Source organism: Astatotilapia calliptera, chromosome 1 (assembly GCF_964374335.1).
Source record: "Astatotilapia calliptera chromosome 1, fAstCal68.1, whole genome shotgun sequence".
Lineage (NCBI taxonomy): Eukaryota > Metazoa > Chordata > Actinopteri > Cichliformes > Cichlidae > Astatotilapia > Astatotilapia calliptera.
This window is the reverse complement of record NC_137422.1, coordinates 32897707-32914191: the sequence shown is the minus strand read 5'-3', so window position 1 is coordinate 32914191 and position 16485 is coordinate 32897707. Positions and strand designations below refer to the sequence as shown.

The 16485-nt window shown below is 42.8% G+C and overlaps 1 long non-coding RNA gene across 1 annotated transcript in view; it reads right to left on the bottom strand.

Annotated features, from left to right (window-relative positions):
- Positions 1–2158: 2158 nt before the first annotated feature.
- Positions 2159–16485, bottom strand: part of LOC145427673 (uncharacterized) — a 41502-nt gene continuing 27175 nt past the window's right edge. Inside the window, exons 3-4 of the long non-coding RNA XR_013908220.1 lie at positions 7708–7758; positions 2159–2680 (exon numbers count right to left, since the gene is read on the bottom strand). This is a non-coding gene — a long non-coding RNA (uncharacterized LOC145427673). The remainder of the gene's footprint in view (positions 2681–7707; positions 7759–16485) is intronic.

Below are 16485 nucleotides of genomic sequence, written 5' to 3'. Positions count from 1 at the left end.
CTTTTCCCAAAGTCCCTCAGACTATGCTTATACTCCACCTTCATAGACTGTGTTAGCTTCTGTAAGTCGAAATACTGCCTGTCAGTTGGAACACATAGCACAAATGGTTGTATAGTTGGAGGACCTTTGGCTATAATGCTTATGATTTATTATACAACCTTGAATATTCCAATTCCCAATGTAACACAAGATACATAATAGCATCACGAGCTCTAAGTAAAGAAAGGGGGCTTGTAAATTAATAAAAATAAAGTTCCTAACGCTGGACACACCGCAAACTTTGCAAGTATAAATGTATTTTCATGTGGGATGTTGTCACCGAAAATGGAGCAACAGTAAAACACTTATTTAACTTCGATGCCCCTCAAGTCCAATTGCACTATTACCATTGTGCAATTGGACAGCTACAGGCACTTGGGCATTTACCTAATTGACAGCGATGTTGTGTACAAGAAAAGGATGAGCAGACTCTACTTCCTAAAGAAGCTCACATCCTTTACTGTGCAGCAAGATGTTGGAGATTTTTTACCAGTCTGTGGTATCGAATGCCATCTGTTTTGTTGCCGTCTGCTGGTGGGGGGAAGCATTAGTGTCAGAGATGCCAACAGGATCTACAAACTAATCAGCAAGGTTGAAAACATCATTGGTCAGAATTTGGAGGCATTTGAGTCAGTGAGGAACGGGAGGTCACTGAACAAACTGCTCTCCATCATGGATAACCATCGCACCAGCTCCAGTCTACACTTCTGAGGCAGCAGAGCTTCTTCTCCCTCAGACTGATTCAACCTTGCTGCCATAAAGATCGCTTCAGGAAATCATTCCTATTGTGTTCTATCAAGGTGTGTAATAACTCTTTATACTGTGACAGGTGAACACACCTGTCAGGCATAAGATCCCAAACATATTCTTGTATTATACCTTCATGCAGCAGTTTTTATTAGATTTATAGTGTACCTCATTTTTACTTTTGTTTTTATCACTGTGTGTATTGTATACACATAAATTCCTGTACTATCTCATAGTATAAGACCCTTAGCAGGCGCCTCTGGCACTTTTATTTCAACTTTGTTGTTTATTGTAGAATGTACTATTTTTATTCTTTCTCATGCTGCTGTAACACCAATCCCTTGTGGGATTAATAAAGTATCCATCTATCCATCTATCTATCTATTTAATACAGAGCACTGAGCAGGCTCTATCCATGACTGTACTGCAGCTGTGTTTTTAAGTGCACTCAAATGCTGTACATTGTGCTTATTGCTAGTGATCGATGAAAGGCTCTATCTTGCTAAGGAGTGAAACAAATCATGTTTTCCTTTGCTTTTCTGACTGTACTCCTGAAATGTGCTCAAGTTGGGATTTTTATGACTCCCAACTCCAACATACAACTTCTGAAGCAAATGGAATCCATCATTACTTCAGTTCTACTCAAAGGACAAAACTTATTTTGAGATCAGGAAGTTATCTCCAAGTGTACTATTATTAAGTGCACATATATGTGGCCCTTTATCAAAAGCTCCCTTTGAAGCAGTCTGTGAGTAAAATGTTTATACATATACATATTTGGACTCAAAACCAATATCACAAAGAAAAGTGATCTTGAAAGTGATCACTACAATGGGTTTACTGTAGAAACATGTAGAAATGGAGGCAACAATACTAATTGCCTCCATTTCTTGTGTTAGGCCTTGTGCTAGCCTTGTGTTAGGATGCTATTTATGAAGATGTTTGCAAAGTTAACAACATGATGCAGGTGTTTCTGACCTAGGTGCAATTTGCAGTTTTTAAAAAAAAATCACATTCTTGTCCTTTAGTACAATAAAACTAACATTAATTTCCAATTCTCCACTCCTCAAAAGTTGTTGGCTTTTCGTCACACTCGTTCACGGCGTTGACGAGGCGCTTCCATGACTCATCAAGTGACGCTACTGACCAGCCAATCGGTGGGATGCAGTCTGATGACATCACATTTTAGTACCTGCTTGGATTGCTTGAGAGAGCAGGTACTAAAAACGTACTTGGTGCCAGGTACTATGACCTAACGCAAAACCCTGAACACTGTGGCAAACCCTGCTGAGTCAATCTGAGCAGGTATTAATGGAAAAGGGGCTTTTCTGTTAGCTGTGGTGCACATAATGAAGAATCATTGTAACCCAAGTAATGACATAATTGTAACTGTATTTAGTATAGTAAAACAAAAATATAATGTGATTACACTAATGCTCTGCAATTACCACAGAAGTTTCACATACAGTTTGAAGTATTGAATGAAACACAATTAAAAAACAATTCACATATGAAAAAATTAAATAAACAATTTTTTGTGTCAAAATGATTTTTGAGCTCATGAAAAATAGTTTTTTGTAAGATGCCAGAGATACAAGCACATATAAAATAGCATAAAGCCAAATTTACCAAATCTGAAGTAAATCCTGATTAAAAAAGGAGTATGTGTGTGGATAGAGTAAGTGTGTGACAGAAAGAGACAGAGAAAAGGAGAGGAGACGAGAATGGCATGAGAGCAATTTTCCTCAGAAATTTCATCTGCTGACATACACACTGGAGGTTCATTTTAAAACTACAGGTCTGAAATGGGAATTTTTAAGCCCCACCATTAAAAAATAAGAATTCAAATAACTTTCTTCATTGAGAAGTTTATGGATTCCACATTACAGATGACCTTGAAGAGAGGGAGAAAAAAGGAGATGCTAATGAAAAAGTTCTTGCTGGGATAGAGTTACAGTGTAGGTTAAGGTGGTTTAAAATGGCTAACAAATGTACAACATGAGAAATGGGAGGGCCCGGAACAACTCCTAGTAAATTACTGACTGTTATATGTCCACTGTAGTGTCAATACACTATTAAAGATTATGCCGAGTCAGACTGCACATACAACAGCTTGTTTACAAGTTGACTTCTTCTTTATTGGGATCACACAGAAGTAACACACACACATAACTGGGCGTGGTGCCCCCTACTGGCGATGGCTTGCATAGCACACAATAATTCTTGGTTCATACATAACATCTCCTCCCCACTAAGCTATGCGACCGTGGCACCACCCGCAGAAACATTTCCCATAACCAAAGTAGCACCTTTTTTCTTTTTATATTACAACATTCATGAAAACTGGAACTAATGTTGCTTTCTGTATGAATTTCTTTTTAGTTGAGAATAATGTCTCTGAACGCCAACACTCTCACTGAACTACTTAATACGCTCACCCATCACAATAACGAGCGGGTGGCTTGGTGACTCTCACTGGGTAACGTCTTACAGGCTCTGTAACCTGTGTACAGTCAGTCGGTGATGATTTAAGAGACTGGGGTGTATCTGGAGGTACGGTGGTCCCCATAACTTGTTCAACAGTCTCTTCCTGCAGAGTTGTACAAGGGTAAAGCATGGTGTCACTACCACTCTGGGCTGGTGACATCTGAGAGCTTGTCGGAGGATCCACTGTGACCTGCTGAGATACTGACTCAGGTCGTGTCAGCATCTGATCCACATGACGTTTCCACACCCCTTGGGCTCCCACATTCACCTTGTATGACACTGGCCCAGTCTTCTCCAGTACGACACCGTGCGTCCACTTGTCCTCTCCCTTCCTATAATCGCGCACCAGGACAGGCTCGCCCACAGTGAACCGTCTGTCCCTGGAGTGTTGCTGTCGGCATTGTTGTTGCGCATCCTGTGACCGACGCACAGCTCCGGCCACACTGGGCTTCAAAAAATCCAGTCGAGAGCGCAGCTTGCGTCCAATGAACAATATAGCTGGCGTTTCTCTAGTTGTTGCATGCGGAGTGTTGCGATATGTCAAGAGGAACGTGTCAAGGCGTTGTTGCACAGGTGCTGTACCCCTGGAGGCTTTCAGTGCATGCTTGAATGTCTGCACAAAACGCTCAGCCAAACCATTAGTGGCAGGATGGTACGGCGCAGAGCGGATGTGTTTGACTCCATTAGCTTTCAGGAACACCCTGAATTCCTCAGAACAGAACTGCGGTCCGTTATCACTCACCAGGACGTGGGGAATGCCATGGCGACTAAAGAGACCCCGTAGCACTTGTATGGTTTTACCAGCTGTGGTGCTATCCATAATATGCACTTCAGGCCACTTGGAATGTGCATCTACCACCACCAGGTACATGTGACTTTCAAATGGACCCGCAAAATCCACATGGATCCGTTCCCATGGACAGGAAGGCCACAGCCAAGGGTGTAAAGGCGCTAACCCAGGCTCTTTTTGCACACGCTGACAAGAGTGGCAGGCTTTAGCTTGAAGCTCAATTTGAGAATCAATGCCAGGCCACCAAACATAGCTGCGAGCTAAGCTCTTCATCCTCACCATCCCTGGATGTGCAGTGTGGAGCTCTTTCAGTACATGAGAGCGCAGCTTAGGTGGCACAACCACCCTCAAGCCCCACATGAGGCATCCCTGCTGTATTGTGAGTTCATGTCTGCGCATCAGATAGGGTGACAGCTCTTGATCTGTGTCCTTTGTTGCTGGAAAACGTCCAGTTATTACCATTTCCAGCACACGAGACAAAGTGACATCAGACAAAGTGTCACGTCTGATCTCGGCGACACTGACTGGTAATGTGTCCAGCTGAGATGCGTAGAATACCTCAACTGCTCCCTGTTCCTCTTTCTGTGCAAGGGGCAGAGGTAAACGTGACAGACCGTCAGCATTGGCGTGATGTGCCCCCTTCCGATACTGTAAGGTGTAATTATGTGCTGACAGAAGGAGCGCCCAACGCTGCATTCGCGCAGCTGCCATTGATGGTGTACCTCTTACTGGACTCAGAATTGAGGTCAGTGGGCGATGATCAGTGAGCAAGGTGAACTTGTTACCATGGAGATACTGGTGAAACTTGCGCACTCCAAAAACAATTGCCAACGCCTCCCTCTCGATCTGAGCATAGTTTCGTTCTGCTTTGCTGAGGGTTCGTGAAGCATAAGCAATTGGCCGTTCTTGGCCATCAGGCATGACATGTGAGAGCACGGCTCCAACGCCATATGGTGAAGCGTCACATGCCAAATGGAGAGGCAGTTCAGGATTGTAGTGGGTGAGTATTTTTGGTGAGGCCAGACGTTCTTTAGCTTTCTGGAAAGCTGACTCGCAGGCTGATGTCCACTGCCATTTCTTCTCTTTACTGAGTAGCTCATTCAGCGGTTTCAGGACTGTAGCTAAATCAGGTATGAAACGTCCATAATAGTTGAGCATTCCCAGAAAAGAACGTAACTGGCTGACATCAGCTGGTGCTGGAGCTTCCATAACGGCACGCACCTTTTCTGGTGATTTGTGTAACCCTGCCGCACCAATTATGTGGCCCAGGTATTCCACCGATTCTTGGAAAAACAGGCACTTCTCCTGTTTGAGACGCAGGCCATAGTCCTCCAGCCTGCCCAAAACTGCCTTAAGGGATCTCAGGTGTGTCTCTTTATCTGGACCACTGACGAGGATGTCATCCAGATAACAATGGGTGTATGGTAGGCCGAGAAGCACTTGATCCATAGCCTTCTGAAACAATGCAGGTGAAGACGCCACTCCAAAAGGCAAGCGATTGAAACGGAACAGCCCTTTTTGTGTCGAAATAGTCAGCAGCTTCTTAGACTCCTCTTCTACCTCCATCTGTAAGTAGGCATTTGCTAAGTCTAGCTTACTGAAATGCTGACCTCCTGCTAGAGAAGCAAACAGGTCCTCAATGCGTGGAAGTGGGTACTTATCCACACAGAGCTGCGAATTAAGAGTGACCTTGAAATCACCACAGAGTCTCACTGAGCCATCCTTCTTGTTGACAGGGACCACGGGCGTAGCCCAATCACTATGCTCCACTGGTGTGATCACCCCAAGCTCAGTCAGGCGTTTCAGTTCTGCCTCCACCCGAGGGCGGAGAGCATAAGGCACGTTACGTGGTGGACAGAATTTGGGGACACTATCAGGCCTAAGAGTCAATCTGGCTTTAATTCCTTTCATTGTGCCCAGCTCCTTAGAGAAAACGGCAGAGTGTTTCTTTAGCACAGCCTCCAGATTGTCATTTCCGCTTTGCTCACTGGCATGGACCATCTTTAAGTCTTTCCAGTTCAGCTTAATCACTCTCAGCCACTCCCTACCAAACAGTGGTGGAGCATCCACCTTTACCACGTACAAGGGTAGAGTTGCACGCTGCTTATTCAGTTCAACTTGCACCTTGATGACCCCTTCTGGTGCCAGCGGCTCCCCAGTGTACGTTTTCAGCATGATGTCAGTGGGTTGCAGCGGCAACTGACTCAGCATACTTTTATATTGTTCCCATGGAATCAAAGACACAGCAGCCCCTGTATCCAGCTCCATCTCCATTTTCTTCCCGTTAACTACAGGCATTAGGGAGATACGTGAATATTTCTCTTTTCGTGACAAAGAATACAGCTCCAACTCACTATCAGTGTCGGGTCTGGTTCCTTCACTTTCACTCTCCTCAGCGGCAACATGATGAATTCTCCTCTTTTTGTCCTTTGCTCTGTTTTTAACTGCATTGCCTTTCAGCTCATGTTTCCCCTCTTTCTCTTTCCTGTTCCAATCTTGGCTGCTTCTGGCTCTACCTTTGCACATGCGTTTCGTGTGGCCCTTCCTTCCACACTGGTGACAGTCACGGTCTTTGTACCAGCAGTCATCATCAGTATGATTCATTTTCCCGCAGCGGCGGCATTTTTCACCTCTTTGTGACAGCACTGCATTCACTTTAAGGGAACCACTCAACTGCTGCACTTCACGTGTTGCTGTCTCTGCCGACACAGCATAATCAACTGCTTTGCGAAACGTGAGATCCTTCTCAGTCAAAAGACGCTTCTGCACAGTTTCACACTTTAATCCACACACAAATCTGTCTCGTAGAGCATCTTCCAGATACGCACCAAACTCGCAATGTTCTGACAGTCTTTTCAGCACCGCCACATACTGTGCGACCGTTTCTTCTTCCCCCTGATTCCTCTTGTGGAACCGGAACCTTTCAGCTATTACCAGCGGTTTGGGAGCAAAATGAGCTTGCAAAACACCCACAATATTGTCATACTGCATTGTCCCAGGCTTGCTTGGCGCCACTAGATTACGCAGCAGACTGTACGTCTTGGGACCCATCACACTCAGCAGCACCGGGACCCGTTTCTCAGGCTGAATGTCATTAGCAAGGGTGTAATGCTCAAAACGTTCAATATACGTCGCCCATTGCTCACCAGCATCATCAAAAGGGTCCATCTGTCCAATCATTCCAGCCATGATGTATCCGCTGTCCACAGCCAACACTGTCGTTTTTGACTCGTCGGCGAAAAGCAGCTAGCAGCTAGCTCCGATGCTAATTCACCACGCGATCGTCCGTTTTCCGTCCGAACTCGGCCACGCAGTCAGTTCATGCTCAGTAGACAGCCAAGTCTTCCAGACGTCACAACTCGTCGCCAATTTATGTTATATGTCCACTGTAGTGTCAATACACTATTAAAGATTATGCCGAGTCAGACTGCACATACAACAGCTTGTTTACAAGTTGACTTCTTCTTTATTGGGATCACACAGAAGTAACACACACACATAACTGGGCGTGGTGCCCCCTACTGGCGATGGCTTGCATAGCACACAATAATTCTTGGTTCATACATAACACTGACGTTGAATGTCTTTTAAAGCAGCACTTTGTGGTGTACATTAGACAGCATTATTAAGTAAAAGGTGCTTACTTGGGAATCAGGCTCATCACATGGCAGTGATAACGCTGTGGTTGTGGAGGACTGCAATTACAACAATCAAGAGATCAGTTTTCTCTATCATGTTATCAGCCAAATTACATTATTAGAATTTTTCTTTGATGATATCAGAGCCTGTGATCTTTCAAAGGAAAAAACATTATGAACCAAAACTGTTCCGTTGCAATCAACCCTTGATGAGAAAGCCATCTTTGACTGATTAAAAACTCCAGCATACATTTTTGAGGGACTTCCTGTTTGGTCTGTCTCACATCCCCGCCTAAGAACAGCGCTCTGTCTGTTGAGTGTTTTTCTATTCGCTACATTAAAGTCCTCTCAAATATTTACAGAGCTCCTTTTAATAACTGCATTTCCCTCACAGTTTTTTTTTTGACTTTCTGCTTATAAGCATCTCTTCAGCTGTAGCCTGATTTTGCTCAGTGGAAGATCACTGTGATAAGAAAATCTAAACATCCGCCAGGTTTATCCTTCATACCCTTTTTTTCTGCAGTGTGCATTGTCTGTGACAATTAGCCCGGAGAAATGGAGTCCTTGGTCGCAGGCCTTGCTTTTATTTTATGCTGACAGACAATTCCCTCTGGGGTCACAACTCTGCAGCCACACTGAGACAATAGAAAGACAATACAAATCCACAGAAATGAGCTATGAGAAACAGTATGGCTTTTAACTCCTTTGGGGGAATAACTCCTCGCCAACAAGTAAAGACGGCAAGTAACATCAAACTCATCCACTGTCCACCTCGCCTGAGTAGCTATCTGCTGTTTTCTCCTCATATCACCTAACCAGCAAGCACCCCCATGCCTCTTTTCCCACCAACTCAACCCCCATCCTTAGCCGTCCACCCTCGTCAATAAATCCATCTAGGAGATCAATGCTGCAGCGAATCACTAAAAGTTATCAGCTGAAGCGCTGCCAAATCAGCACACACAATCACTATGTAAATCCATCTTTACTTCTCCTTCACAAAGACGAGCCTCCTGTAAGAGTGAGGGAGCTCTGAGTTTGAGTGAAGCTGCATTTAGTTAGAACAGAATGTGTTACAGAAATGGAAAGTATTGGATGATAAAGTATATGATTCAGAGCTTCATATTCTCACCAGATTTAACAAGGAGTACAAAGCAGTTCAATAAAATTTAAACAGACATGAGGTTCTTAATATGCCAAATCAGCTGGATACTTATTCTGTTTGTTTTTAATCATAACTTCAGCTACTTTGTATGTTTCCATGTTTACTAGACAGTTGCCATGGGCTGGTCATTTATATGCCTCGATTGAGCTCCAATAGTGACATCTGTGCTTCTGTCAGTCATGATGCTGCTGCAGCCCCCACCTTCCCCATTGCCGTGGGCAAACCCTCCCCTGCACCTCCTCTTCCTCTCTCTCTCTCTTTCTCTCTCTCAGCAACTCTGTCTCTCTACCCCCTCTCTCTCTCTCCTGGACGGCCTGGGCACCCAGGCCTGCAGGAGAGGGACTCACTGTGATGAAATAGAGGTAGGCAGTTGTTCCTTCAGCCCCAGGGTCATTATTTAAAAAGTGACAGAGACTCCAGTGAGTGAATGTGAGAGAGGTAGGGAAAGAGGGAGGGAGACGAAGAAAGAGGGAGTGAAGAGAGAGAGTGAGAACAGCACTCAGGAAAGAAGGGAGTGGGAGAGGCGGGGGGTGAGGGTCTCAGTTGTGCAGGTGTATTGTCCAGCGGAGGGAGAGGGTGCTGGGAGACAAATGAATCCAGCAGGCATTTGGTACACACCGGAGATTGCTTATCGATCCAGATCGCAGTATTCAGGCTGGCCTGAGAGAAGGCTGAGAATTTTCTGAGGGAGTTAATAACCTGGCAGCTCAGCTGTCTTGTCCAATTCACCAAAGGCAGAGGCCTAATCAGGGCTGGATTCCTTTTTCTGTCTGAGGAGGGGGCTCTAGCCCTCCACCCTCTCTTTCAGCTTTTGCTGCTCTCTCTGTCTCTCCATTTCTCTCGCCCTCCCCACTTTCCTCCCTCCTTCCACAGCCCTCACTTCCACTCCATCGGAGCTCTGAAAGTGATTGAAATGACAGCCTATAGAAAGAGGCTAATCAAATTGTTTATTATCAGTCTGAATCAATATGTATGGATTGTTAAAACATCAAAGTCAGCCCCTGGAAAAGTAATAGTCGCCGGCCGGCAGCAGCTGCTCAGCCAAGGCTAGGTCCCTGGGAGCCTCGCTCCATTTAAAGCGACTTTCACTCTTACTTAAGTCCTGATGACCCGACGAGGTCAGTTGGCTGAAGGGGATGTACATGGCTGTTCTACAGCGCTGCCACATTAAAACCCTCTAAACTTCCTTCCAGCTACTCAGATACATGTCTATTGTCCCAGACTGATAAACAATCCATCAAGAAAATAAATGAGCCACCATGCTGCTGTGCTCCAAGCAATATTTTGGACTACTGGTCATCATTTCCCTCAAATTCAATATTTTGCACCCATCCTCTCCTTTGAATCCAACTCTCCTTTCTTCAGGAAATCAGCCTAGATTGCAAATGAGCCCAGGCTGATAAATGAGTCAGCTGAATGGATCAAATTGCTTTGAGATGGACATTGTAGTTTGTTTCAGGCCACAAGACAAGTTGACATAGAAGATTGATGGATAACCATTGTCCATTCATTGGCACTGAGTGTGACACCTGATGTTTGTCTGGGGTCTCCCTCCATCTCTGACACGCCACAAACACAAAGCACGCTGTGGCTTGATAGAATGATTAGACACTGAATTATATCTTTTTCTGCGGCTCTCCATCTCGACCACTTTGCTGCTGGCAAACATTAAGATAGATCACAGCCGCCACGTCAAATGTGAGAGAATTTCAGTTGACATACAACAAACAAATTATGTGATTTGTTGCTTGAGGTTTCGCACTGAGAAATCCATGCATCTCTGCATTTCACCACAAGATTGGGTCAGATGCAATGAGGTCAAGGTTCACTTTAAGATACATTGGTTGGAGGACATAGTTGGAAACCACCATGTTGCCACCACCTGCTTTCTCTTATTTTGCCCTAAGATTTCCTGTCACTCTTTCAGTTGTCAGGCTCCCAATTTAATGAAATCAGGTAACCATTTCAAACAATACATTAATCCACATCACAATAGAAGAAGCCTGCTAATTGGAAGTCCACTCCACTCCTTATCATCACTTTCATTACATAGACCACATAAAAGCACCATCGTCCATCATACTCCAAATTTATTCTGTCATTTTTCTTTGGGATTGAAGATAAGGGCCAGGAGGCCATATTGATTTTATAAAAAACATGAAGCTCAGACTCCAGAAGTGGAGTGTTTGCCTGTTATCGATAATTGCTCTAATAACCATGACAGCGGGAGGGAGGGGGGACAACCAGTAAAAAAGAAAGATGACCTCATGACCGGACTCCTTCATAGGAAGCAATACTGGCAAAATTATTTTTTGAAAAAAATTAATTTTCAAAATTGCAAGACATTTTACATGTGTTTGCACTAGATTTCTGTGGCATTTTGATGTTGTTTTGTAAAAAAGTAAGCAGTGAACAAGTGGGAAAAGTGGGTTAAACTTTTAAAGGAAATTAAGAAATAACCATTCAATTCTATTCAATTTTATACATACAGCATGATAATAACAAGAAAACAGAAAAAATCCCAATAATCATATGACCCCCTATTAGCGAGTGGTTTGGGAACAGTGGGAAGGAAAAACTCCCTTTTAACAGGAAGAAACCTCCAGCAGAACCAGGCTCAGGGAGGGGCGGCCATCTGCAGCGACTGGTTGGAGTGAGGATTTCAGATTTCCTTATACCGCAATGTGATCTCATCCCAGGGAGTAATATATGGCTGTTGTGGCAGAGATCTGTTGTTTGAGTCTACATGCTGCATCAGTATTGAATGCCACAAGGTAACATTCTCTTTTAAAGTCAGCATATGAAGGTTGGAAAAGTATTGATAAAGTGACAAGAATGTCAGCCAGAAGACTGCAATTTCTTTTGTGTTGGAGAACCTTGTATTTTGCAGTCTTTTTCTTTGTTATTGATCACTAATCTGTATCTTTTACTTATAATGGTTAATAAGAGCCCAGACCCATTTTTACTGTATGGAAAACTATACGAGAGTCAATGTTGAAACTTTAACAGGAACTTTCCTCAGTGTGTAAAGAGTGGGTTCTTAGGGGTAAGCACTAAAAACTATGTTGTGAGGTTATGTAAAAGATCATGGTTTGGGATAAATAATGTCATAGTAATGTTAAAAATATGCTTACCCAACATGCTTTAGGACCAGAGATGGGCAGTAACGCGTTACTTGTTACTTGTAACGCGTTACTGTAATCTGATTACTTTTTTTCAAGTAACGAGTAAAGTAAGGGATTACTTTTGCAAAAACGGTAATTAGATTACCGTTACTTTCCCGTAGGAACGCTGCGTTACTAAAACTGTGATTTTTTGCGAGAATGTCTCATGACAGTGACATAAGCCAGTGCGACATTCGTGACAACAGCTGTGTGCAGATCAACAATGGATAATATATCGAGTGCGGAGAGAGTATGAGCGTGCAGCGTTTAAAGCGTGGAAGTACTGACCTTATTTTGAGTTTGATTCCATAAAAAGTGACAAAAACATTAGTGTCCGTTGTGCGTGGGAAGAAAACGTCTTTTTACAGCGAAAAAAACCCCTAAACTTCCAAGCAAGCACCGAGTGCGCTACGACGTAATGGGAAATTCACAGAGAAACTCGCGGATTCTTCCACTGACTGCTGCGGCACACCTGCACCAGAGCACACCTCCGCCTACCCCACTCCTGCTTTACAGGTGAAAATAGAGCAACATGACCGCTAGTCTTTGATTTTATTTATTTTCTGCTGTGTTTTACTTGCATCTATTTGAAAGACTGAGTGTAAACACAAAAAACTATTTTATTTTATATGCTGGAATGTGTAGAAAATATGTTTAAATGTTAAACAAATTTCTTCAAGTCAGAGAATGTTGCATATAATTAAATTTTTGCTTGATGTATAAAGTTAAAAGATTAAAACTAATAAAACAAGTTTTAAAAAGAGACTTTTCCATTTGATTACATTTTGTATGATGGATTATGCAGAAAAAGTAGAATTGGGCTGAAAGATCTATCGCTTTATCACCTATTCAGGTTGTAAATTGTGTTTTTAAAAAGTAACTAAGTAACTAAGTAATTAATTACTTTTGAAAATAAGTAATCAGTAAAGTAACTGGATTACTTTTTGGGGGAAGTAATCAGTAATTAGTTACTGATTACTTTTTTCAAGTAACTTGACCAACACTGTTTAGGACATCCTGGCACCACACATTTGTTATGCTGGTAGAAGCTAATGTACCCTTAAGCTTCAAGCCTCAAGTGGAGATGTAGAAAGAGACACTTTTTCTCAATTTATACCATCTGAAGTCAAACATTTTGAGCGCCATTGTACAAGTTCTGTTTATTTAAAAACAAACTTTAAGGTCACTGGAGATCCCTTTAAAATGCATGATCCTGGTAAAGTATACAAAAAACCATTAACACCTTAACTGCTTTTATTTAACACAGCAGCTCTATGGGCCTGTAGCCCCACCGAGACTACATCAGTCCAACTCTTGCTGTAAAATATCAACGTTGCTTTTTATTTTTCCATCTGCTTGTCTGGATATTTAAAACAAACACTGAGTAGTACTTTCAAATAATCAGAAGGTACTTGAAAATGGTTCATTTCCTTACCCACACTGATAAGTAATTAACTATAGGAGGAAAACTCTCTAGTGTCATCTTTCTAGAAGGCTTTATCATTTAGTATAGATTTGTTTCATTTTCATCTACCACTCTTGCACGGAGTAAATTATCTATAGAAGGTGCAGTGTATAGTGCAAAGTCCCAGGTGCAAACCTGATATGAATTAAATATATATTGTTCCTCATATGAATGCTTAGAATTGGTAGGAATCTTTGATATAACAGAAGTTTGAACCGACTTTGGTTGCATAAATGGTAAACAGCCCATGTAAAGGTGAATAGATGTATAATGCTGTGCATACTAGTGAAATTCACTGGCTATTGCCATCAGCTATTGCCTGATGGCTAAGTCGATTAAAAGAAAAAACAAAAGACATTTGTTTGTATTTGCAAAGAATAACCCATGGATGGAAATGGAAATCTCAGCCTAAATATTCACTGACCTCACAGGAAGCCCTGTGAAGAAAAAATGGCTTTTGTCCACACAGGCTAAGACAGCAGACTAGCCAGTGGGTTCCCAGATTGGATGTGATATAATTCCCTCAAATTATTTTAGTTTCTGCCAACAGTTCCAAAGGTATACCAAAATTATGTTTATAGAATTAAAAAGACATACAAGCAGTATTCAGCAAGTTTTTCCCCTTAATTTGTACATTTCCTTGTCTGTTTTTCATCTCCTCTCTGTCTCCTCTCTCACAGTCCCCCCTCTCTTTTCCCCACCTGCCTCATTTTTCCTTCCAGGAAGAGCAAGCTATGAGCGGTAGCTGATGGCAGGGTTACAGTGGAGTTCTTGCCAAAGAAGTGCTGGGCACGTTGCTGCATAGTAAACACCCAGGGCTCCTGCTCTTGACATGACGGGGGTCTCTAATTAAAGAGTGCAACAAGACACCCCTAGCCAAGGCTCTCCCTATCAGCCCAACACCCACAATTAAGTCCTCCATGGGATCCAAGGCGCTGCATTATTGATGGAGCAGAACGTTTGATTAGAAACTCTTAACTCAGCTCCGGAACAGAACAGCCAGTCCATTGTCATTAAACACCACTTAAACCAAGTCAAAACATACCAGTTGGACATGCTTCTTAAACATCCGGGTTATGATGAAGTTGGGGGTGAGGGTGGGAGGGCATTGGATTAAATATCAATGCCTCTGCTAACATATGCTGAGGGGTTTTATTCGTACGGGATAAAAAAAGGTAAACAATATACCTGCAGGCCAGTTAATAGAGGTTTTTCTTGATGATTTGCAAAGAAGAGGAAAATTGTGGATTTTAGGTCCAGGAAACACATGTAAGAGATAAAAAAAGCAAGTGAACCACAACAATGTCAGCACCCCATATGATGAGTCAGTGAATGTTTGAAATTATAACAACCCCAACCAGGAAATATGTACTTACATCAAAGTCAGGCTGCTCTAAGTGGGACTAAACAGCATTACCGGCCCACATTCAATCAACTGTTGCCTGGTGCGTAGATAATGCATCACTTCATATCAAAAGCCTTTCTAATGAGAACAGGATGATGTATACAATACCAAAACATTCATACTCCAGTGTGGATGAAACATGTAGATGGAGATGTAATGGGGTGTCAAATTAAAGCATGCAGCAGCAAGCCATAACATGCACAGTGGTGGAAGCTCCACTTTAAACATATACATGAATTTTTCCCTTTAAAATAAACTGAACTCTTACACAGGAGCCTTGTGTTTGTGTGAATTTCTGCAAAAGACTATTAAGTGCATTTTTTTGCTCTGCATGCATGCTTGTGTGCGCATGTGTGCCTGCTAGGGAGTAGAGGGAATACTGCAAATTCGTCTGCTTTGCCTTTGCAATAGGCCTAATTAATACACACTCAAGGGTTGATAACATTGTGGCTGAAAGTAGATCTCCTTAAGAGATACTTAATCCAGCTAAAGATTGCACTGCTCCTCTCTCTTCCACAGCATCACAATCAAAGGTATTGGGTGGGTCTCTAGTGGACTCATTAGCAGGCTGTTGAGTGGTGGGGGTCTCAGCTAAGGCGCATCCCCCTATCAGCCCCAAATGCACACACATAAACCTCACCCTCACCGCATACATCTGTACACCGCTCACTGACCCAAGTGATCAGAGATGCTTGTGTTATTATGACATTCATTAAGCATCACTGATGGAAACCCAACACACTCCCATCAGCACTGTAATTAATCACCACCTTATCGGCAAGCCACAAACTTCCCACTATCTGTGTGTGGTTGAAGTCTCCTCTTACTAGGGCAGGGGTCAAATATCAGGGACAGGAGTGATCAGTAGCTACTCAGTGGACATCATTCAGGCTAATGGAGGCTCTAGCATCACCTTTACGCAAGTGTTGCCACCCATAGCAGATCTCAAAGCAATGAATTAATACACCTGGCATGGGTATTTATAGCTACATGTAACAGTTGTAATATGTGCAGTTGTATTTTTTCTCATCTCAGAGCCCTTTAATATGACCTTTTTTACTATACATATACATTCTATTAATCTTCCAATAGCCTGCATTCTAACACTATCTGAAAGTAATGACCTCTGTATGGAAAACCACTGAGGTCCTTTCATGGGAGCAATCTGTATATCTATCCTTGTACCTGAGCTGAATTCATAATAACGCAGGTTAGTAAGTGGGATCAGGTTAAAGAGTGCTAAGCCATGTTAAACCACTGCAGTACTGGAGCATGCATCATGTCCATGCATTAATAAAAGGCAACTATGCTATCATTATAAGCACCATACGTGCCGGGGCTGCACTTCCTGGCTGCTCTAATAGCTAACTGGTCAAGGGTGATTTATCTGATAAACTCCTTTTGTGTTCCACAAGCCTGAGAGATGGTTTAGTTCAGCCTAGTCTGCTATAATGTGCTTTATAAATACAAAAACAAATGGTTGCCTAGGGAGGAGGAAAGATGTAGCATGTATATTTGTGTTGGGTGGGGTGGGTGTAGGTCAAATTGTATCCTCTTGTGCCTTGGGGGGAGACAGGAAAAGCCTGAG